This window comes from Saimiri boliviensis, chromosome 8 (genome assembly GCF_048565385.1).
Source record: "Saimiri boliviensis isolate mSaiBol1 chromosome 8, mSaiBol1.pri, whole genome shotgun sequence".
NCBI classification, from domain to species: Eukaryota; Metazoa; Chordata; class Mammalia; order Primates; family Cebidae; genus Saimiri; species Saimiri boliviensis.
The window spans coordinates 61214718-61237750 of record NC_133456.1 but is presented as its reverse complement, the minus strand read 5'-3'; the positions used below and the strand labels follow the sequence as shown (position 1 = coordinate 61237750).

The 23033-nt window shown below is 41.6% G+C and overlaps 1 protein-coding gene and 1 pseudogene across 5 annotated transcripts in view; both read left to right on the top strand.

Moving 5' to 3' along the window:
* FOXP1 (forkhead box P1) overlaps positions 1-23033 on the top strand; it is a 432878-nt gene that overhangs the window by 218936 nt on the left and 190909 nt on the right. The gene's annotated exons all lie outside the window — the stretch shown is intronic.
* LOC141585390 (small nuclear ribonucleoprotein G pseudogene) overlaps positions 1-23033 on the top strand; it is a 67533-nt pseudogene that overhangs the window by 32460 nt on the left and 12040 nt on the right.

Below are 23033 nucleotides of genomic sequence, written 5' to 3'. Positions count from 1 at the left end.
TAGTGTGGTCCAGCCGGGCTTCTCCAGGCTCCGCTGTACTGTCTTTATCACTTTGCTCAGTTCCACATAATAACATCTTCATCTGAGATTGCTGTGGCACAGGGGAACTGCATTTGTTGATCAAATTTGGCTGGATAACACTGTGATCTCGTATCCTGAAGTGCGGAGATGTGCCTGGAATATGTAAGTGCAAAGCCGGCCTCTTGATTGATTGATTCTGCCTGTCACAGAACAAGATAACCGGATCAGTAAATACCCTGTGCACTTCAGCATCATCTCCACAATCAAAAGTGAGGGCATCATGGGGCTGGAAAACACTGGAGCATGATGGGAATGCACACATTTCAGAAGGATCGTCAGGAACGTATATATATACACACACACACACACACACACACGCACACACACACAGATACACACATACAGAAGAAAATTCTTGTGTGTGTGTGTGTTTAAGAAAAGGACAGCATAAAAAAAGTATTTTCTGTATGTTTAGAATGCTTTCGGGTTGTAAAAGTAGAGTTTATTTTGCAACTGTCATCTTGGAGGTGTTCAGCATTTATCATAAAAAGTTGTTATTCAAGTTTTGTTTAGAGAAGAGATTTAGAATGCAGATTAGGGAAACAGAGCTGGAGAAGAGTCCAGTAGTGGTCTCAAGCACAAAAGGAGCTTGCACCCAAGAGTCACTCCTATAAAAATAAACAAGAAATTGAAACATAGGCCAAACACATGTAAACAAGTTGTTTAAACTTTTACTAAATTCCCATGGAGTGCCTTTCAAAATTAGCACGGGTTGCCAAATTTGGTGTTTAATTACACAGAAAGTTCAAGAAGAGTTTAAAGAATGGAACTGTGTGAATCTTCGGAAGATGGGGGTCCCCAGGTGTCACTAATGATTCATGGCACCATGATGGTTGAACTAGTGGCTCTTGTCACCCTCCCTTGTTTGTGTTACCTCTCATGTACTCGTCTTTTCCTCTCATAAAACTAAAAGTTCCTTGAAGGCAAGGGTTGCCTTTTCTTCCTGTGTCTATGCCCCCATGTTTCTGCAAGACTCCCTGCACATACTACACAGAAAATGGCAAGTGGGTGAAAGAGGTGCTAAATATTGGGCTGTCTTCTCAAGCATTTCTTGGATTGTTACTTCCCCTGAGATATTATTGGTGCCCAGAATTTGGCTAGTGTTTTAACCTAGGTCATTCTTTTGGGGAGCTTGTTTTCTTAACATGAAGTCATCCAGTGAGCTTTGTTTAGCCCTCTGTTTTCATACAAAGTGGAAGATCGAGTTCAGTTGCTCAAACATGGTGCTTCTGTTACCACGAAGGACACAGTTCCTGGATGATCACTTTGCTCCTCATTCTACAACCTGGACTTGTTTGTGGCTGATGGAGCCTGTTGCCTGTCTCACCTATGAATTTTGCGCAGACCTCCAAGTGGTTCCTGGCAAGCCACGTGGCATTCTGGTTGTCTCGAATGCCTCTGGGTGGGTGAGGTCTAGACCAAATTTTTTCGTTTTCTGTTTTGTTTGGCGTAAATCAGCATGTGTCCCCTTCCTAGTTTGCCTCCATGGACCACATGGCAAATTTAAGGCAAGGGAAGGTGGGGTTTAGAACCAGTCATTAAGACAAGAAACTTCTGTCTCTGAAGCAATGTCTCCCCATGGAAGGAAGGTATACATTAGTTAAAACAAACATTTTAGTAGAGATTTTTTTATATAGCAAAACCAGCTCTCCTACTTAAGCACTTTTGAAATGCCTGGTTAGTCCTTTGTGACTGACTTGTTTTTTTTATTTGAAATGACTAAAAATGCCTTTTGGCAGAATTGACCTCCTTTCTTAATTTTTTGAATATAAAGAGAGCTTAAATGAGTTAAATGTCCATTAAACAAAAAAAAATTTGTGAGGTGATGATTTTAAAGAAGTCATTCTGGGAAACAGGTTTTGATTTTTTTTTTTTTAAACAAAAAAATAGCTTTCAATTTGGTAAAAGCTATTCCTAGTAACGTTTTATAAAATCATTTTCTTTTCAGGGTGTGTTTTATTTCCTTTCCATCCCTTTCAGGAAAGAGAAAGTGTTTTATTGGATATTTTTGTTTCAGTCCTTGTTTCCATTATTTTTGCCAAAATTCATGGGAGTTCACTTTCCGTTTAAATGCCTGAAATATTCCTTGAAGAATCTACATTTTGGGATAGCTAGGGAAAAGGCTATGTGAATTTGCTTAAGAGCTATATAAATTGGTTTAAGGAAGAAAATACCAGTTGTTACTCCGGTCATCTTAACCACTCACTTCTTTTCTTTACTTTATAATTTTGGAGGCAAATAATTTCAAGTATAGTAGGCTAGAGTGTGCGAAGAAGGGGACGTTTGGATTGGAAGTTCAAAGAAAGTTTGCTGTTGGTTGTATGATAAAACATATCTTAGTTTCCAAGTGAAGGGAGAAAGTAAGCTTTACTCATTGAAAGAAATGGTGAATAGCTTTATTATAAGAACACATGAAACAGGTCTCTAAAAAATGTGTACTCGTGAAGAGATTAGCTAAAAGATTTTGGTGAAAATATTTCCCCTTTTGTGAATAGATTTTCTATAAAAATATATCAGTCTCTGGGAATTAGGAAGTTTTTGTTCAATTTCCATTGACCGCTCCTAGCAATGTGTTTTCTGCTTTGGAGCAAACTGGGCTTTCATTACTCTAAATACAGCAGTCTGAGTTGTAGGTGGCATCCATGTTTATTTCTAGCCCTTAATGTGGAAGAAAAACCATCTGATATGGGCTACTCATGACTTCTGAACCAACCCTCTCTATTTCTTTCTCTGGGGGTTGGGCCGCTGGGATGAGATTGAGCTTTTCGTCTGTGCAGAATTTTGGACTCATGTTCCGCCCGGCAGACATTCAGCCCTTGATCTTCTCACAGTCGTCATGGTGAAGGAGAGAGAGCCCTTGCTCCGCACTCTCTGTGGACGGCTTTCTAACTTTTCTATTGTCATGGGAGAAAATGTTAAAAACTGATTAAAAGGGGGCAAGTGCATGGCTTCTATGAAAACTCTCCCGCTCTAAACTGTGGGACTGCTCGAAACTGTTTGTTTTGGCTGGCCTCGGTGGCAAGACTGACATATTTATGTAGCAAGCTCATGTGTAATATTTAACTTAGAATTTTACACATAGGAATGATGAACTAGACAGAATGTAAGGTTTTGTTGTTGTTGTTTTCTGCCTGCTCGTTCTGAAATGTGAGAAAACATCGAGTTGACAAATTTCAACATGGTCACCTCTCGCTTGGCCAGCGCAAATCATAATTAGCTGAATTCCTTGATAATGCCGCAGAGATTGGGCACTGAGCAGCCGCCACGTTTGCGATGCAAGAGAGTTAATAAAATTTTTCATTGCTGGAGGAAAGCTTATATACAGTAGTCTGTTTGTCCTGTGTTTCCACCACCTGAGTCACAGCCAAAAAAGCAATTGTCTACTACATATTTCAAACAGATGCTGAGGGGTAGAAAGGGTGACCAGAATTCACAGCAATAAAATCCTGCTCTCTAAGTTCCCTTGAAGGAAGTGAACTCATAAAATTTTTGCTGCTGACTTATTTGTCCAGTCCTTTGAAGTATTTAACATTAATTTCACCTACAAATCTTTGGCACCTCAATTTTTCATTGAAGTATCGGGACTGTTAAAGACATACCCTGGGTGTGCCTGGAGAAAAAGATTTGGGAAGCAGATCTTCTAATTTAACTATTACTCATATGTATTGTTTTTATTGAAACCAATTCCTAGTTACCTTTGACGTTCTCAAACTCAGAGTCCGTTTTGTTTCTAGTTTATATTTGTTTGTGCGTTTAATTACAGAAGACACATTTTGGATGGAACACCAGCTTGCTCTTTTCTGTTTCTTTCTGTAGCATTGATACATCTTCTAATGGGGAAAGACATATGATGGTACTTGGAAAAATGATGACAGTCATAACTGGAATAATAAATGCTGCTGGGAAGATTTTATCAAATGTGAAAAACAGAAAGGAGGAGATCAACCCTCAACTTAAATACCCAGTAGCTAGAGTATCCGTAGACAAGGTCTCCTACCTCATTAATCTGGGGCCTTTGATTAATTCACATATGTGGATAAAGGGGTACTATGTTCCAAAGGAAGCTTTTTGGGCTCTTTGTCTACCTGTTGGTTAGTAATGCTGAATGGGTGGGTCATAAGCAATTGCTTATTTCCCAGGCTTTCTATAATAGCTGTTTGCCGTCTCTTCAACCGATCTCTTCTCTTAATTTCTTAGAGCTTCAAAGCTTTGAAATGACTTCCTTTTTAAAAAGGTTGAAAGAGGCCAAGTGTGGTGCCTCATGCTTACAATCCCAGCACTCTGGGAGGCTGAGGCAGGAGGATCATTTGAGGACAGGAGTTTGAGACCAGCTTGGTAAACATAGCAAGACCCCCATCTCTACCCAAAAAAAAAAAAAAAAAAAACAGAACAAAACTGGGTGCATGGTAGTGCACATCTGTAGTCTCAGCTACACAGGAGGCTGAGGCAGGAGGATTGCTTGAGCCTGGGAATTTGAGGCTGCAGTAAGCTAGGATTGTACCACTGTACTCCAGCCTGCATAAGGAAGTAAGACCTTGTTGGTAAAAATAAATAAATAAATAAAAAGCTCAGAAGAGGTCTCAAAGAAGGGAATGAAAAAACTAATGGGTCAAATCAAGCTTGCAGGTGCCAAAAGCATGTAGCCTTTTAATTTCCATCTGACAATTTGAAGACGTCCCTGACTGTACTTGCTAAAGTAGTTCCTTCCTACACTCATCACCATCCCACTCCCCATTTGATTTTTTTTGAGACAGTGTTACACTCTTGCCCAGGCTGGAGTGCAGTGGTGTGATCATAGTTCACTGCAGCCTTGAACTCCTGAGCTCAACCAGTCCTCCTGGCTCAACCTCCCAAGTAGTTGGGACTACAGGCATGTGCCACCATGCCTAGAAAACTCTTTTTGTATTATTATTGGTAGAGATGGGGGTTTTGGTTTGTTGTCCAGGCTGGTCTTGAACTTCTGGTCTCAAGTAGTCCTTGCACCTTAGCCTCCCAAAGTGCATGGTTTATAGGTGTGAACCACCACACCTGACCCCATTTGATTTTTTATCACAACACTTATTGTTTGCAGAAATTATCCTAGATAGATTTCCTTATAATTTTGATGCAGGATAGTATCTTGACCCCTTCATAGGACCCGTGACAGGGGTGACCTGTTTACTCAGGCCACTATGCTCAACCCCTTGCAGAAGGGAGCATGTTGCAGAAGGGAGCATGTGTAAGTGCAGGAGCCAGCCAATTGCTTTGGCACCAGCAGGAGCAGGCCCTTAGGCGGCATGCAGGTGGGGGTGCCTGCGACCCAAAGTCCCCAGAGGGTTACAGTGATCTGTTAGCTCTGCCGTCTGTGGACAGCAGAATGTTACCAGCTCAGTGGGCCCTTTTCCTCATCACATAGGGCAGCTGTCCTCCACCAGCAAGGGCAAAGGGCCACTGTGACAACCCTTGTGAGTACCTGCTCTTGGTGGGTCCTCATTTCTTGTCCAGTGTCCAGGAAGAATGAAGTCACACAGATGAATTGAAAGATGGTGAATGCGGAGAATTTTATTGAGCAATGAGAGTGATTCTCAGCAGAGAGAGGAGCTAGAAAGGGGATAGGAAGGGCAGGTTGCTCTCCTTTGAAGTCAAGCTGTCCCTACCTCCCCACTCGAAAGTCAAGTTGCCTCTCTCCAGTGTCTGGCTGTCATCTCTGAACTCAAATTGCCTCTTCTTGATGTCCAGCAGCTTTTCTCCTCTACCAGCTGAGTTGGGGGTCTTTATAGGCCCAGGATCGGGAACGGGATGGGTTATAGGTAATTTTGGAAAAGGCAACATTCGATTGGTAGAAAAACATTATTGAGAAAGAACCAATCAAGAGAGAGCAGGCAAACAGAGATAGAAGTTCTCACTTTGGGCTGAGGGTTTCAGACTTTTCAGCTTGAAGGTGGGGCTTCACCAGGGACCTGCCCTTGTCTACCTAGAGTTTCTGTGCCTCCTGTCTGTATCAATTTGACTTTTGCCACTGAATGTAAATTCCAGTAAGAGGGGGACCTTGTATATTGAGTTCTCTGCTGTATCCCTGGTGCTTGGCAAATAGTAGGAACTCAATAGATACTGAATTGGAATGGGCAGTTATTCAAAAAAATCTCAACCATCATAATGTTGGATGTCTTAATGGTACTGGCTCCCCGTTTAGTCAGAATAAAACTTCTAAAAGGATCATATGGACAGAACTTACATCAGAAGAGATACAGGAACAAAGGCTGTGGGAAGCAGTGGGTAATCAGAATTCTGAGCTAGTATTTAGTTGCATTTGTCCTAGTATTTTGGCCAGGTTTCAGTTAGCTAAGCATCTCTTTTACCCTGTAATTTAGTATATGGTTTCAGCTCTCCAAATAATGGCTTGCTAATGGTAAATGTTGTTTTAACTTTCTAATCAGGGGAGCTACCTGTTCAGCAGAATTTTTAAAAATTGTAAGTGATGATTGAAACCTGGTTAAAAAGCACTTAAGGTACATCTGACTGTATGTTTGGTGTCTACTTTGATAGGCTTGTGGCTATCATTATTCTTTTTGACTCTGCACATAAACTGCAAGTAGGGATTTTTCCTCAGTTGGTCCAGAACTAAAACTTATCTGTACTAAGGTAGCTTTTCTCTTTTGGGTGAATAATGCATTCTTCTTTTAGTTGCTGTGACGTGGAATGTTTGCTCAGTTTCTCTCCAGTGCCTTCCATTATAGATGCTCATCACTGTTGCTTTTTATCTCTGTAGTGGTTCTTGTGACTTCCCCATTCTGTCTAAGGACAGGTATGTATTGTTAAGGACATGTATGTATCTGAATGTATTGTTAAGTGATGTTAGAATTATAACCACCCAACAGATCTCTATCTACAGCTTTTGTTTATTCCATTCATGAAAATTTGGTTGTTCTCTGTAAAGCACCACTCTGATGGCATTATTTTCTTGCTCCCTGTTTCTGACGAAATTGAGTTTAAATTCCCGTGATTGACATGCAGGGAATCAGGTGGATTAAAAGTGGCCACACATTCTTTTCCATTCCTTTCATCAAGAGGTGGAGTCTGAGCGCCTTCTCACATTTACTCTGGGCAGCATCACTTTTCACTTGCTTTGGGCAATATAATGCAGTAGAAGTGGCCAGGCGCAGTGGCTCATGCCCATAATCCCAGCACTGTGGGAGGCCAAGGTGGGTGGATCACGAGGTCAAGAGATCGAGACCATCCTGGTCAACATGGTGAAACCCTGTCTCTACTAAAAATACAAAAATTAGCTGGGCATGGTGGCGCATGCCTGTAGTCCCAGCTACTTCGGAGGCTGAGGTAGGAGAATGGTTTGAACCCAGGAGACGGAGGTTGCGGTGAGCCGAGATCGCGCCATTGCACTCCAGCCTGGGTAACAACAGCAAAACTCCGTCTCAAAAAAAAAAAAAAAATGCAGTGGAAGTGACACTGTGCTATTTCCAAGCCTGCTGGCTTTCTCTTTATTCTGTAGGAACATACTTGCCACTGCTATGTCAGGAAGCTTGGGCCAAATGGCTAAATGATGAGAGGCCATGTGGAGAGAGAGGAGGGAGGTTGAGAGGGAAAGAGAAAGAGACAGACAGGAAGAACTGAGGTACTCACATCTTGGGGGCCCAGATAATCTATCAGCTGAATGTGTTTGCATAAGTGATCCCCTAACCAAAGAATCGCCTAGCCAGTCCACAGAATTTTGAGGAAAAAACAAATTATTTTAAGCCCCCTGCATTTTAGGATAATTTGTTACAAAGGAATAGGGAACTGAAAGGGGAAACTTGGAAAGCAAGCCTCAGTTTACCCTCCCATTCTTACTCTACGTTTTCTTAGACCTTCTAAAATGTCAGGCGCGTGTGAGTCAGAAACCCACAAACGTGATTAGTGGTTCTCTTTGCTTATGCTATGTGTTATTCCTAGAGTATGTTTATACTCTACACTTTCTACCTAGCAAATTCCTTAGGTTCAGTCCCCTCCCTCTTTAGTCTTTCCCAAGGCCCCCATGACTCAGTGACTTCTGACCTGTCTCAGGTTTCTGTAGTTCAATCTACATTGGTATGGGGTTGGGGCAAAGACGATCATTAACTATTTGAGCAAGTAACATTCTCAATGGAGGCCTTCATTTCTACTTTTGTGTTAATTATCTGGCTGATTTTTTCAGTTCCTTTCAGCCTTCGGTATTCTAGAACAGAAGCCCAGTGAAATGTGCGTTGGTCATGGAATTGTTAATTTTATCTGTGCAGTCCCTCGAGGTAACCACTAGCCAGTGTAGCTATGGAGCACTTGAAATGTGGTAAGTGCAACTGAGGAACTGACTTCTTTATTCTTTATTTTTATTTATTTATTTATCTTGATAGGGAGTCTTGCTCTGTCGCCAGGCTGGAGTGCCGTGGAGCAGTTTTGGCTCACTGCATCCTCTGCCTCCTGGGGTTCAAGCAGTTCTCCTGCATAAGCCTCCCGAGCAGCTGAGACTACAAGTGCGCCCCACCAGGTCCAGCTAATTTTTTTGTAATTTTTGGTAGAGATGGAGTTTCACCATGTTGGCCAGGATGGTCTTCTGTCTCCTGACCTTGTGATCTCCCTGGCCTCTTTATTCTTTTTTAACTATAATTAATTTAAATTTCAGTAGCCACACACCTGGCTAGTTGCTACCGTTTGAGGTAGTAGGGTTACAGAATTCTCTGGAACTGAAGTGGAAATACCTATTTTCATTTCATGCCAGCAGAGATTTTATCACTTGATTTTCACAAGATTATCAGCATTTGCTCTTCAGGATCACTTTTCAGGACCACAGATAAACAAACGACCAGTGGCCAAAATTTTCTCAGTACCTGACCAGCTCCCTCTTACTGTAGATTTTCTCTGGCATTTAGAATCCTCACCTCCACTTAGAGCCAATGCTGAGACCAATTATCTCTAGGAGTGTGAATCATCCTTTACTTTTGATCACAGCCCAAACAGAGACCAACATGCTAGGTGGAGTTGCAGTATTTTACAAAACCCCACTAGGCCCAAGCTAGGGGAAAAAAAAGAAATACATATGCAGCAGTGTCGATTGAAAACCAGCCAGGTGGCAAGCACCGTGTAGTGAGAATGGAGCCGCCTTCGGCCCTCTGATGATTGGGGACACAGCAGAGATATTGTGAAATTACCTTTTTTATTGGTTCTTGAGCCTTATGCAGTAAATGGCTCTTCTTGAAGGAAGTGAACAGAATCCTTGTGTTCAGCTCGAACTTAGCCCATGTGCATGGCAGTTCCAATACTTCATCTGCAATTCAGCAGAATCAGGACCTGTGACTGTCTTACATTTGGGATAATTTTTCTTATGAGCATAACTGTGTTAATTAGGGCTTCTTTTCTTTTGCTTCTGTTTATTGTCATAAAAAATCAGTGGAAAAGTTGTATCCATTTTATTGCATGATAAAGTATTGTCATTGATAAACCCATTGCCTGTGGATCTTACTAGATCTTGACTTTTTTAAACCTCTCGTAAAGTAGGAAATGGAATATTAGTAAAGCCTTCTTGCGTTTATGAACTGAAAGTTGAAATATCATAGAAAGGACTGCTGCAGGTCAGTTGGTCTCAGCTCCACCTAACTCTATGCAATAACGGTTATTTATAATCAAGGAGAATGGGTTATTTGTGTAAGAAGCTCTCTAGGAAAAGAAATTTGCCAGCCTCCCTTGATGAAGCTGGGTCCAGTCAAGGAACTTAATCTTGTATCTTACTCAATTCACTTGCTAGCTCTCTTTCTTCTGCTGCAATTTAAGACAATTTCCTCTGTCCTCTCTGGTTATAGAAAATAACTCGTTGGCATCTCCTTTGTAATAACCCATCATATACTTGAAGGCAGTTATTAAGTCACCCCTTAGCCTTCTCTTTTTCAGGCTAAACCATCATAACCCTTTTAACCTTTCCTCTGAGGCTCCATTTTCCATCCTCTTAATCATTTTACTTATCCTTCTCTGAATTCTCTCCACTCTTTCACAGTTTTCTAAAAACATGAAATCAGGAAATCAGGAAGGAGTTTCTTTATATGTCGCTCTAAATTTCTACTGAGTTTCATGCATTGTTCTTCTTTTAACATTGAAGTACTTTTCAACTTTTTTTGAGATAGGGTCTCACTCCGTTACCCAAGCTGGAGTGCAGTGGCACAATCTCAGCTCACTACCACCTCTGCCTGCTGGCTTCAAGCAGTTCTCCTGCCTGAGCCTCCCAAGTAGCTGGGACTACAGGCACATGCCACCACACCCTGCTAATTTTTTGTATGTTTAGTAGAGACGGGGTTTTACCGTGCTGGATAGGTTGATCTCCAACTCCTGACCTCATGATCCACCCACCTCGGCCTCCCAATGTGCTTGGATTACAAGTGTGAGCCACTGTGCTTGGGCCTTACTTTTTTTTTTGGAGTGTGGTCTACGGGCTGAAAGAGAATTCCAGAGGTCAAATCACTTCACCTTTCAGTCTGTGTTTATCTGTATGTTAATTTTGTTACTTCTCTTATGTTATTTACATGAAGACTTTCTCTGTTGCCTGTACCATATATGAAAAGTTTTAGTGCAGAGAGCATTCAGGGGGCAGCGAAAAGGGAACATGCTTTAATTACTGGACTCTCATTGGTTTCATGATCCCTGCACATTCCCGCCTAAATGTTAATGTCTTTGTCGTTCATACCTTAGCATGAGTGCCTCAGAGGGACAGCTCAGGGCCTCCTGACTTTGTCTGCGCTTGTCTTTCCCTGGGCACTATTTATTATATCACCCACTTGTATCTTCTAACAAGCTCAGTCTTTACAGTTATCACTTTTATTTATTTACCTACTACCTGAGTTTTCCCATTCACACTTTATTTATTGAGACAGGGTCTCAGTCTGTCACCCAGGCTGGAGTGCAGTGGAGCAATCTCAGCTCATTGCAACCTTTGCCTCATGAGCTCAAGCAATCGCAATCCTCCCACCTCAGCCTCCCCAGTAGCTGGGACTGTAGGCATGCACCACCACACCCAGCTAATTTTTGTATTTTCTGGTAGTGATGAGGTTTCACCATGTTGGCCTGGCTGGTCTCAAACTCCTGACCTCAGGCGACCTGCTTGCCTCAGCCTCCCAAAGTGCTGGGATTATAGGCTTGAGCCACCACTCCTGTCCTCCCTCTAGGCTTTTAGAATAGAAGCTTCATGAGGACAGGGACCTTGACTAGCTTCTTAGCTGACCTTTATATCACTATGCTATAACTAGCTCTCAAATTCCTGGGCTCAAGTGATCGTTCATCATAGCAAATATTTCTTCATGGAAGGCAGGATTAGAAGTGAAGGAACAGCCTGGTATCAGAAGATTTACATTCTTATCTTAATGCTGTGGGTTCACAGTGTGACATTGGGCAGTACACTGGATATTACTGGCATTCTTTTCCTCTTCTCTTTAATCAGTAGGTTAAATGATGTGTTCTAAAAGTTGTATAAATCTCTGCAACCCTACCCCTTTACAACCATATTCAGATTTAATGACTTGACTTTAATTTTCACCTTTCTGTGGGGCAGGTGAGTGGGTAACATTCTAATTTGTATTTCAGAGTCATGCATTTCCGGAGTAAACTTTTCAACACTGCCTTATCTTTTTAATATTTTGGTATGATTTTTGTTACTGTATCCGAAGGAATATTTTTAAAAAGGCATTCTGAATTGGGAGGCATTCAAGATTGAGAAGTCCTTTTTGTGTTATACTCTCTTCCATCCCCTCCCTCTCCTGAACCTTCTCAGCAATCTCCTTTCATTCTGTGTTCCAGCACTCTAAAAAAAACATGTTTGAAAATCTATACCTGTTTGGTTGTTCTATCAGCATTCTCCTGGTGGTTTGCTAGCAAGGTCAGATCCAGACCTCAAGCCACTTGATTTAATTAACCTGAGGTGGCATTAACTGCTTTGCTTCTCAGCATTGGAAGTATATGTGCCTCCACTCTCTTGTGCTTTTCCTGAACCCCCTGAACTAGGCAGTCTTTCTTTTTACTAGGCCTTGACACTGGCTTTTCTTTAGTGTACTTGTTCCTCAGCTTTTCAGTCTTGATTAACCAGCCACTCTTCCTGGCCCAGTGTTGGCAGGTAGGACCAGTCACTGCCCAGGTGTGGTGGACCTGAGCCGCCTAGGAAGCCCACCTTACTTCATTTCCTGGACTCCTTGCTTTGTATGGAAGCATGTCAGAATCACAGAGATACTGTCTTCTTCCTTGCCCATTTCAAAGATTCTAGATGTCTAATTAGCCTTGGGGCACTAAAATCAAATTCCTTTGGATGGTGTTGAGTTACCAGTCATGCTATAGCCTCTGCCTGTTAGACAAGAGCTGATCCTCTGTTTTCCCCTCCACCATTCCAAGCCCAGACTCTGGCAGCCCCCTGAACTCTCCAGGCTTCTGACACCTCTGTGCCTTTGCACACGCTAGCCTCATTCTGCAAAATAACTTTCTCTTTGTTCATTCTTTTTCCCGCTCCCAGGCTCATCTAAGTTCTTTCAGTTTTGGAAAGCCTTTCTCTGCTCTTCCTATTCAGTGCACCCCTCCACTGAAGCACAAACGCTGCTAGGTTGTGGTTGATGGCTGACTTAAGGCCTTTGAGGCTGGCAGTGGTTTACCTCTCTGTGCTCAGTGCTAGATGCTGAGTAGGTGCTGAGTGCATGAAGGAAGAAAGTGATAGAAGGAAAAAGGAAAGACAGAAGGAGGGAGGAAGAGGACCTATTCTTCGTTCCCATAGCCATACAACATGGGATCTCCAAGTTACTCAGAGAAATTTTTTTTTTTCTGGAGCTGGTCCTCTTTTCTTTGTGATGCCAAATTTGCTCTCAAAGATCACTCAGTCATTCAGCAATCCTCCTGATTTCTCTCTGAATTAAGTGTTCATGTCTGGGCTGTGTCCTCCCTGCAGGAGAGACTGCTGTCAGACAGGCAATCAGTGAGAACCCCAACTGAGCCCCACCTCCCTTACCAAAGTAGTTCATGGCCAAAGCTATTTTTATTTAGCAAATAAGGGCTTGTTTTCCTTGACTGTCCATAAGCGTAAGGGGGAAAGAAATCACCCATTTGCTTCCTGGTTACCTGCCTTTGGGGCTGTCTTGTCTGTTTCAGTTCTGTTTCACATGTGGAGTTTTCACTGATTTCAAGAAAGAATGTGTGCATGGAGTTATGCAGGATACAATATCCTGAATGAGGGCTGAATGTTCTGCACTAGAAGTGAACATATCAAATCTTTGTGACTAAGAATGTGATGTTAGATTGTAGCTGAGGAAAAAAAAAAATGGCTTGGGTTGTCTCTAAATCATGGGTCTGCCAGATGAAAAGTTAGATGTTGCTTTCAAATAGCACTAATGATTTCTTTCAGTGCTGTTGAGCATGAGTGGTCATTGCAAAGAGCTAGGACCACTGTACTGCCCAGTATGGTGGCCACTGGTCCCATGTGGCTCTTGAGCCCTTGAAATATGGGTAGTCTAAATGGAGACATGGAAAATACAAACTGGATTTTAAAGGCTTAGTAGACTTAGTATTTAGAAAGAGCAAAATATCTCATTGACAATTTTATGTTGATTACACATACACTGATTTTGTAACATTTTACCATTTTGAAACATTTTACCATTGAAACACACCTGAGTTTCAATCTCAATTCTTTGTTTGTGGCTTGCCTCCCAGCATCTTACATTCTCTGAAACTTATGTTCCTTCACTGTGTAAAAGAATTAAAACCTTTCTGACCTCACTGTGGTTAGGCAAGAGATAATGCAGTGATTTTTCCAGTAATAACATGAGACATTTTATTACTATAATTAAATGATTGTATTTTCCCCAGATTGACAAATTCAGATTTTCTATTTTGAAATCTTATTGCAAATGTTAAGAAAAAAAGAAACAACCACCCTTTGGCTCCTGTTACGTCTTCTAGCTACTAGTAATGGAATTGTGACAGCTAATGTTCTCTTAGAGCTGTGAGGAACCAGGCAGTGCTGTTTGCAGGAATCATCTTACTTTATCCTCACAACAACCCCAAAAGGAAAAACATATTCTTATATCCATTTAATGGTTGCAGTGACTGAGGCACTGCAAGGTTAGGAGACTTGCCCAAGGTCACACAGCTAGTCACTGAGCCTGGGCGGCCGGTCTCTAGAGCTGTGTTCTTTGCCTTCACCCAGTATTGTCCACCAGTGAGAAGACAAAACCAAAGAACCAATAGCCGGTGAATACTTAGAGGAATCATGCCTTCCATGGACGTCTGTTCTTGTGATTTGACAGTGTATATGTGAGATACTTCCTCTTAGAATGTTTTTTCTAGTTGATAAAATAGGCTTAAATATGTCATGGTTTTGGAGTTTTCCTGGAAGAATACATTGATTCCCAGGCACATTATAGTCCGGATCAGTCTCAAGAAATTACAGGATAGAGGAGGAAGAAGTTTTAGTGATCAGTTGTTCAGCGTGGTGACCACAGTTAATAATACTGTATTATATATATATTTCAAAATTACTGAAAGAGGAGATTTAAAATGTTCTCACCACCCCCCCAACACCCCCACCCCCCCCACAAAATAAGTAGCTGAGGTGATGGATATATTAATTAGCTTGATTTAGTATTTCTCAAAACATCACATTATACTTCATACAATTAGTATTAGTCAATTGCAAAAAAAAAAAAAAAAAAAAAAGGGATGCATAGAGGTAAAACAAAATTCCATAGAGTTATATGGAAATAAATGGCTTACACACTATCTAGACCACAGTAAATGTTTGCTTTGTGTTTGAGGGCCTTCTTTCAATTGTATATAATTGCTATGGACCTAGTATGTTACATGTCATAATGTATATAGTAGGGGCTCAATAAATGTTATTGATTAATGTTTATTGCAGTACCTCTGAAAACACACCTTTAGAAAGGAAAGTATACAGTATTTACAATTTACTGTCATTTTTTCCATTAGGTTTTCTGACTCTTGATATGGATGGGCTATCTCATCAGGTATGATTGTCTCTGAGAAGAATTCCCTTTGATCAGAGTGGAGCTTTGAGTGGATTTATTTTGTTAAGCTGGAATCCACCTCTTTAGGTTAATATGACACACCTATACCCCAGCAGATACAACAGGGCCATTCCATGATGTGTATCTTCAGTTGTCATTACATGTTTAACTAAGAGGCTTCGAAGGCATTGATGTATTAATAGCTTTTTTTTTTTTTTCCAAGTATGGTACTAATTCTTAGGTGGGGTCAAGATGATTGCAGGGGGTAGTGGGGACAGTCTGTGGTCAAAGTTCAAAGCCTTCCAGTCATTTAGAAAGTTGAAATGTGCTTGGTGCTGGGCTAGAATCATTAGGAGGAAATATCTGCAGACCTGGAAAAGTCCCTGGAGAATACTTAATTCAAGAATAAAGGTTTGGATTGATGAGGGCTAAAATAAAACTTGGCAGCGACAGCATTCTAGTAACTTTTAGCCACTTCTCCCTATCCCACTGGGATATTCCTGCTGGTGTATTCACCAGCCTATCTGCTCCTGGGAGCCCTGCAGGAGGTGGCTGGGTTGGGAGACACAGGTGTGTGGGAAGCGCCTTCAGCAAGCGCGGCACCATTGCGCCTTTAACTGGTCGGTAAACACAAAGCAGGATGTGCTTATCTGAATAGTGACAACAGTTGCAATCACTCAGTCACAAAGTTCAGCATTCTGGCTTTAGACGGGCCAGCGTGGGGCTCTGGAAGCTGGTGACTTGGGAGTGCCTGCCATGTGCATGGGTGGGGAAAGGGACGGAAAGTTTGGCAAGGAGTTGCTGAGTTATTAGGCAAAGACTCTGTAAGTGCGTCAGAAGGGAAAGCCAGCTCAGAACCTTTCCACTCCACCCTTTTTTTTGTTGTTGTTGGAGACAGGTAAACTGAGGCCAGTGAACAGGAATGTGTATTTGAATGATACTAAAAGGTAATTTCTATCACTGTCACTTGTGCGCCAGCCCCTGGGTTCACTGCCTGCTGAGTGTTCTCTCTCTCTCCCTTTTATTTATTTATGTTTTTGAGACAGAATCTGGCTCTGTCACCCAGGCTAGACTGCAGTGACGCGATCTCTACTCACTGCAGCCTGTGCCTCCGAGGTTCAAGTGATTCTCCTGCCTCAGCCTCCAGAGTAGCTGGGATTATAGGCTCATGCCACCATGCCTGGCTAATTTTTGTATTTTTAGTAGGAATAGGGTTTCACTGTGTTAGCCAGGATGGTCTGGATCTCCTGACTTAATGATCCACCTGCCTTGACCTCCCAAAGTGCTGGGATTACAGGCATGAGCTATCGTCCCCGGCCTGTGTTACCTCTCTTAATCTCTGCCGCAGCTCTGTGGGGTAAGCACTGGTGTTATACCCATTTTTCAGACAAAGAAACAGTCTCAGAGAGTCAGGTTACTTCCTCAAGGTCATAGAACTAGTAAGTCACAGAGCTAGGGCACAGGAGCAGGTCTATCTGTCAGAACCACAGCTGCCCCCAACACTGGGGCTTCCTCTGCAAAGTGGTCTCAGGCGGGGCTCAGCCCACCTCTTGGGGAAACCAGTCTCATACTATACAAGGTTTCACAAGTGTTACTTCATTTTGCATTGCTGCGTAATAAATTACCACAAATGTAATAGCTTCAAACAATGCATACCTGTCATCCCACAGTTCTGTGGAGGCCAGGCCTGGTTTTCCTGAGTCCTCTGCTAGGAGTCTCACAAATCTGTACTCAGGGGGTCACCCTGATTATGGTCTCACCTGAGGCTTGGGATCCCTTTCCAAACTCATTTGGTGGAATTCAGTTCATACAGGTAGAGCACTAAGGCCGCGAGCTCGTGGCGACCTCCCACCGTTTCCTGTGTGTGGTCCTCTCACAAACACAGCCCTTCGCTGCTTCCAACCCAACCAAAGAATCTCTGTTTTCAGGAACAGCCTCCAACCCTCTTTGAAAGGGCTCACCTAATTAGGCCAGCCCCACAGAGGAAAAGCTCTCTTTTGATTAATTCAGAGTCAACTGAATAGGGACGTTACACCTGCAAAATCTCTTTTGCCACACAACATAACGTAATCAAAGGAATATATTCCAGCCCATTCACGGATCCTGCCCTTACTCAAGGGAAGCCCGTAATACAAGCATATGGTCATTAGGGGCCATCTTAGTCACTACTGTTCCTGGATTGTTCTCTGCCTTGCTGGAAGAGAGGAGAGCAGGAGACAGAGCTAAATGTGTTTGTAAAATAGGGCACTGGGAAAAGGTAGGTCTTTCAGGTAGCAGGCTACTTAAGATACCTAGTGGGTCTTAATGTCAAATTCTGTTGGCAGGTTTTCCATGCAAGGTAGGACCAAAAAATACTTGAATTTATTTCATTAACTTTGTGGAAAAAAAAAAAAAGAGAAGATGTTATAGACATGCATCTTCTCAACTAAAGGGAGTTCATTTTGCCACACTATTGGACTTCATGCTTCTGTCTTTCTATCTGGCACAAAGATGGCTATATCCCTTGCCCTCAAAATTTTTCTTCATGTTTCTTCCCAAGTGGTTACTTTTACAAACTCCTTAATAAAACAGTAGGAAGGGACACATTTAGTGGTCTTTGGGCAGGCAGACAGATGGGGAGCATTCAGAATCTGTTTGTCCCGTTTCCCCACAATCTCAAGTGCTCCCCCAACCCAGCCTTGTTCCCACATTGAACTAGGCAGTCTTCCTGCCTTGTTATGAATCCTGACACACGTAGTGAAAGCTGCCAATTTAATTTCTATGGGTTTTGACAAAAGAAGGTCAATAAAAGACAGCATAAATGTCCACTCGTGGCATGTACCTTACAAGGGCTTGACTGTATTAATCTCTCAAGGAAGTTTGTGCTCCGTTTAACAGTATTCTCATTTTATAGTTGAGGAGACTGAGACTTAGATGAGTTAAGTAACTTGCTCTTTGTTACATGGTAACAAGGGACGAAGTAGAAATTTGCACCCAGGTGTGGTAGGTGCTGAACCCGGTGCTCTTAAACCAGCAAGGTAAGCAGCTGGAATATTGGTGATCATTTTAAGACTTGGAGCCTACTCTTGACCCCTGTATGCCTTCCCTTTGTCTTTCCGGTATTCCATGTTATCTTAAAATTCAGGAAGTTGAAAGATGGAGACATGGCAACTAGCTTCACAGTATCCTGGGGAATACAAAAAGAGGAAAAAAGAGACCGTACCAGGGTAGGCAGCAGAACACCGCCATGCCAAATTCTTAATGTTGAACTAGAGGAAAACTCTATTACAAACGATACTTCAAATCTGCTTGTGGTAAAGATTCATAAGTGGAAAATAAGCATGTGACAGTTCTTCATTTGAGTGTAAACTTAACTCATTAATTTAAATTAGAGTGCTTTTTTTTAACAAAGGGGAAATTCTAGCAATAATAAGTAATGGCTCTTGTAGAGAATATAAAAAGATGTTAGAAATTTGTGCTTTGGGAAGTTGGAGAATGTTCAGGATTAATTTTCACTCACAGAGATCAAAAAGGTCTCGATGAGTAAGATAAGTATCGAGTTTCAGGGTTGTTGTGTTTTTTTCGCCTCCTGCCAGACTGAAACTTATCTCAAGTATCATGGTAAAAAGAGAAGTGGCAGATAGACACAAAAATGTAATAGATATATTTTAGGGGTAGAATATGAACTGCCTTTCTAAATGCATATCAGAAGGAGAATTTATTCCAGTTGAGTAGGTTTAATGATATAATTTTACCATATTAAATAATAATTGCTCTTTAAAGGAAAATAGAGATGCATGTGTTGCCACTGCCAGGGCATCCCACTCCATCCAAATAGCATCCTCCCTAGTACTTGTTGATTTCGCCCTTATCTCATAGCAGAGCCGATCTGTGGCTTTCCTTTGGAAATTGGGTGGAGAGAGAGGAAAAGAAGGAAGAATAGTCTGAGCATCAGAATCTGCATCAAGCAATTGCCATGGCTTTAGCAAAATCATTTCCTGCTGTTAGGCTGCCAAGCTAATGCTTACAAGTGGAGGGCATCTCTGATTTTCGTGGAACCAAATTATTTTTGAAAATTAGACCAGGTATCAAGATGATCCAGATACCTGGATTAGTCAGGAACTAAAATATTTGCATTGTTATGGATGTTGATAATTATTTTAGTAAATTCTCACGGTTGCTTTTATTGTTAAATGGTTTCCAATCCTGTTGCATTACTTTCTCCCCTCCCCATCAGAAAAAAAAAAAAAAAAAAAAAAAAAGAAAAGAAAAAGGAGAGGAGAGAGTGGAAGAGAAGAGTGAAAACATGCATTGATTACATATACAGATGAAAACATGTATTGCTTGTATATATGGATGAAAACAAAGTTGAAATCATACATTTAGTTTTAACAGAATCTGATTTTACATCATGAGCTGAATTAGATGGAGACATAATTAATCTGTGTATCAGCTATATTTTCCATATCTCTTTTTTATAATAGCACACAAAATAATACTGAGCTTATTTGACTGATAAAAGGCATACTTGATACATAAAACGAATATGCCATATTTCATTGGGCCTTCTTTAGGGGCTTTATCTTATAAACCAGTAATAAAGTAAAATGCAGCCAAGCTAGTTAACACATAATGCTCTCTTATCTCATGTCTTTTAAGAGGCATCCCAATTTTAGAGATGTTAAAATGGAACGAATAAACAGTTCACCTTAGACTATTAAATACAGTATACAGCATGTTGGCAAGTTATAAAGCATAATGTAATAAACATTGATGCACTCAATCCAAGAACTGTTCATTACTTATACCTTGCCTTCCCTTCACAGCCCATGCAGACAGGTAGCCCTCCTGCTATATTTTGAGTTTGTTATTAAACTCTCTTTCCCACTAAACTCAGAGTGCCCCAAGAGTAGAGGCTGTCTGTGTTCTCCCCATCTTCGTCCTCAGTGCCTGGCACAGAACATGGCCTAATCATTGCAGGAGAACTATTATTGACTAACTGTACCAGCACGTTGTCTGTGGCATAGCCACATTGTCTTTACCCTTCAAGCTCTGGTTTAAACACCAGTTCCTCTAGGAAATCTTTGACATCCTGAACTGGAACTGCTCTTGCCTACCTTTTGAACTTGTGGAGCAATTTATCTTTACTCCTCGTACTGCAGATACACCACCTTCTCTTTTCAGTAGAGTGCTTCACCCGTGTCTGCCTTCCTGCTAGATTGGCAAAAGCAGGATTGCCATTTGCCGTAGTTTGGTGACTTGTATTACCTGGGATAATAATAAAAGATAGCCATAGATTCAATAGTGCCTTAAGTGTATTCTCACCAAGTTGTCATAAATGAATGACAGTATTATGTTCCCATTTAACAGATAAATAAACTGAGGCCGGTGCTCATAATCACTTAAGCAATAAGTATATGTCAAAGGAAGAAGACAGTGCTGCACTTCAATTATTTTGCCTTTGCATGCTTCAGTTTTTGCCTGTGACTCTGTGCTTATTCTTGAGTATGAGATTCAGAAATAAATGAGAAAAATATAATGAAAACAAATAAAATAAATGCACATTTTCTTTAAAAGTGAGATTGAATAACCTTTTTAAAATGTTTGAGACTTTTGGTTTTTTTTTTTTCTTTTGAGACGGAGTCTTGCTCTTGTCACCCAGGCTGGAGTGCAGTGGCATGATCTCGGCTCACTGCAGTCTCTGCCTCCTGAATTCAAGCGATTCTCCTGCTTCAGCCTCCTGAGTAGCTGGGATTATAGGCGTCTGCCACCAGGCCCGGCTAATTTTTGTACTTTTAGTAGAGATGGGGTTTCGCCGTGTTGGCCAGCCTGGTCTTGAACTCCTGACCTCAGGTGATCCGCCCACCTCGGCCTCCCAAAGTACTGGGATTACAGGCATGAGCCACTGCACCTGGCTAATATTTATATTTTCATGTTATCTGCCTAATTTTCTGTTGGATTTTATTTATTTCCTTATTGATTTATAGGATTTTATGTTCCATAAAAAATAGAATTTATTTCTAGGTTCTGACATGCAAATATTTCTCCAGTGTTTTGGCAATCTTTTGTCTTGCTGTGCTGTTTTAGGCATATTCAGTTTTAACATAATTCTGTTTATCAAATGTTTCCTTATGGTTCCTGAATTTTTTGTAATTATGTTTGAAAATGCATTCCCACTTGTGAGATGATGATAATTTTTTTTTACTATATTAAAAATAAGTAGAGATAAGGGTAGGATCTTGGAAGCACCTTCCTACCTTGGTATGATCATTTATTCATTTGCTTCTTTAACCAAGACATTGATTTAGCCTGTTATAGATGAAGATTAACCCAACTAGAAAATGTTCCTGTTTTCAGGGCAGTAGACAGAGAACAGACAATCCAGGAGACAGAGATAAACGTCACACTTATTTATAAATCAGTAAGCATAATATATATTTTTATGATATATGTGATATTTATATGCGTAATATAAATATTAAATTGATATTAAATATAATTTAAATATTTATATATATTGTTACATATATATTTTATAATGGAGAGAGAGAGAGAGAGAGAGAGACGGAGTCTTGTGCTGTCACCCAGCTGGAGTGCAATGGCCCTATCTTGGCTCACTGCAACCTCTGCCTCCCAGGTTCAGGTGATCCTCCTGCCTCAGCCTCTCCTGCCTCACCTCCCTCCGTGGTGCGCACCTCCCATGGAATTACAGGTGTGCACCACCACACCTGGCTAATGTTTTGTATTTTTAGTAGAGATGGGGTTTCACTATGTTGGCCAGACCGATCTCGAGCTCCTGATCTCGTGATCCACCTGCCATGGCCTCCCAAAGTGCTGGGATTACAGATGTGAGCCACTGCGCCTGGCCAGCATAATAATTTTTAGATGGTGAAATTGCTGAGAGGACAGTGGAACAGAATGATGTGGCCTGTTAACTGTGGAGCGGATGTTACCTCTGAGGTGGTCAGATCAGCCAACAGCTCCAGTTTCCAGCTGTGTTCAGATATAAGGAAGGGCATGTCTGGCAGAGGGAGCAGCCCTGAGAGAGAAGGGGATGGTGAAGGTGGCTGTAACAGCAGGTCCATGACGGTTGTGAAGGTGACATGAGATGAAGGTAGACCGGAAGGTGTGGTGGGCAAGACCTCACCTCTGAAAGCCAGGCTTTGGAATTTGGCTTTGATCCTGAGCACAAAATCCTTTGCAACAAAATGACCTGATGTACATTTTCAAAAGATCCCTCTGACTGCTATGCAGGGAAGAGATTATAGGGGGCAAGAAGGCAAGCAAAGAGAGGGTTACCTAGGAAAATTGTGCCTACTTGGTGCAGACCCAGAATACGGTCAGTAGATCCAAGGTTAAACTAAGACTTTTCCAAGTTAGAGGTAGGGCACAGTTGCTGCAGCTGAAATGCCAGATAATTCAGGCATCCAAAGTAAATGCTAGTTTGAACTTGGAGCACAGAGGGACTTTGTGTGGGGGACCATTCAAAGGCAGGCTGGACAGGTAGCAACCTTGCTCACTTGGCGCCAGCAAGTAGAACAGTGCTCGCTGGTGATGGATGGCTTTGCATTGTTCCCCCTGCCGTGCTCGGAGCCGGGAGGAGGGTGCAGCCCCTGGGGACCAGGAGGAGTCTCCAGGCTTTCCTTGCACTTTGTCTTCCACTCAGTATTTCAGCCAAAATATTAACTCTATGTTCTAGCTGTGTTGCTGCCTCAGAATCTCACCATTGTTAGTTATGCTCTTGTTCACAGTCCTGGTGCTGATGTTTTTATGCATTTTAAACTCAAAGTGTCTGAATTTTGGGGAAAACAAGACAATTAGAGTAGTTTGTAAAGTATAGTGAAGGTTTTTAAAAGAATTGAGAGTGTGACGACTACATGCAATTTATTATTATTATTCTCTCTTTCGTGAAGGTCCACAAACAGTTTTTGCTCAAACAGCATTTTGTTTTTTATTTTTATTTTTGCTCTTCATTGTATA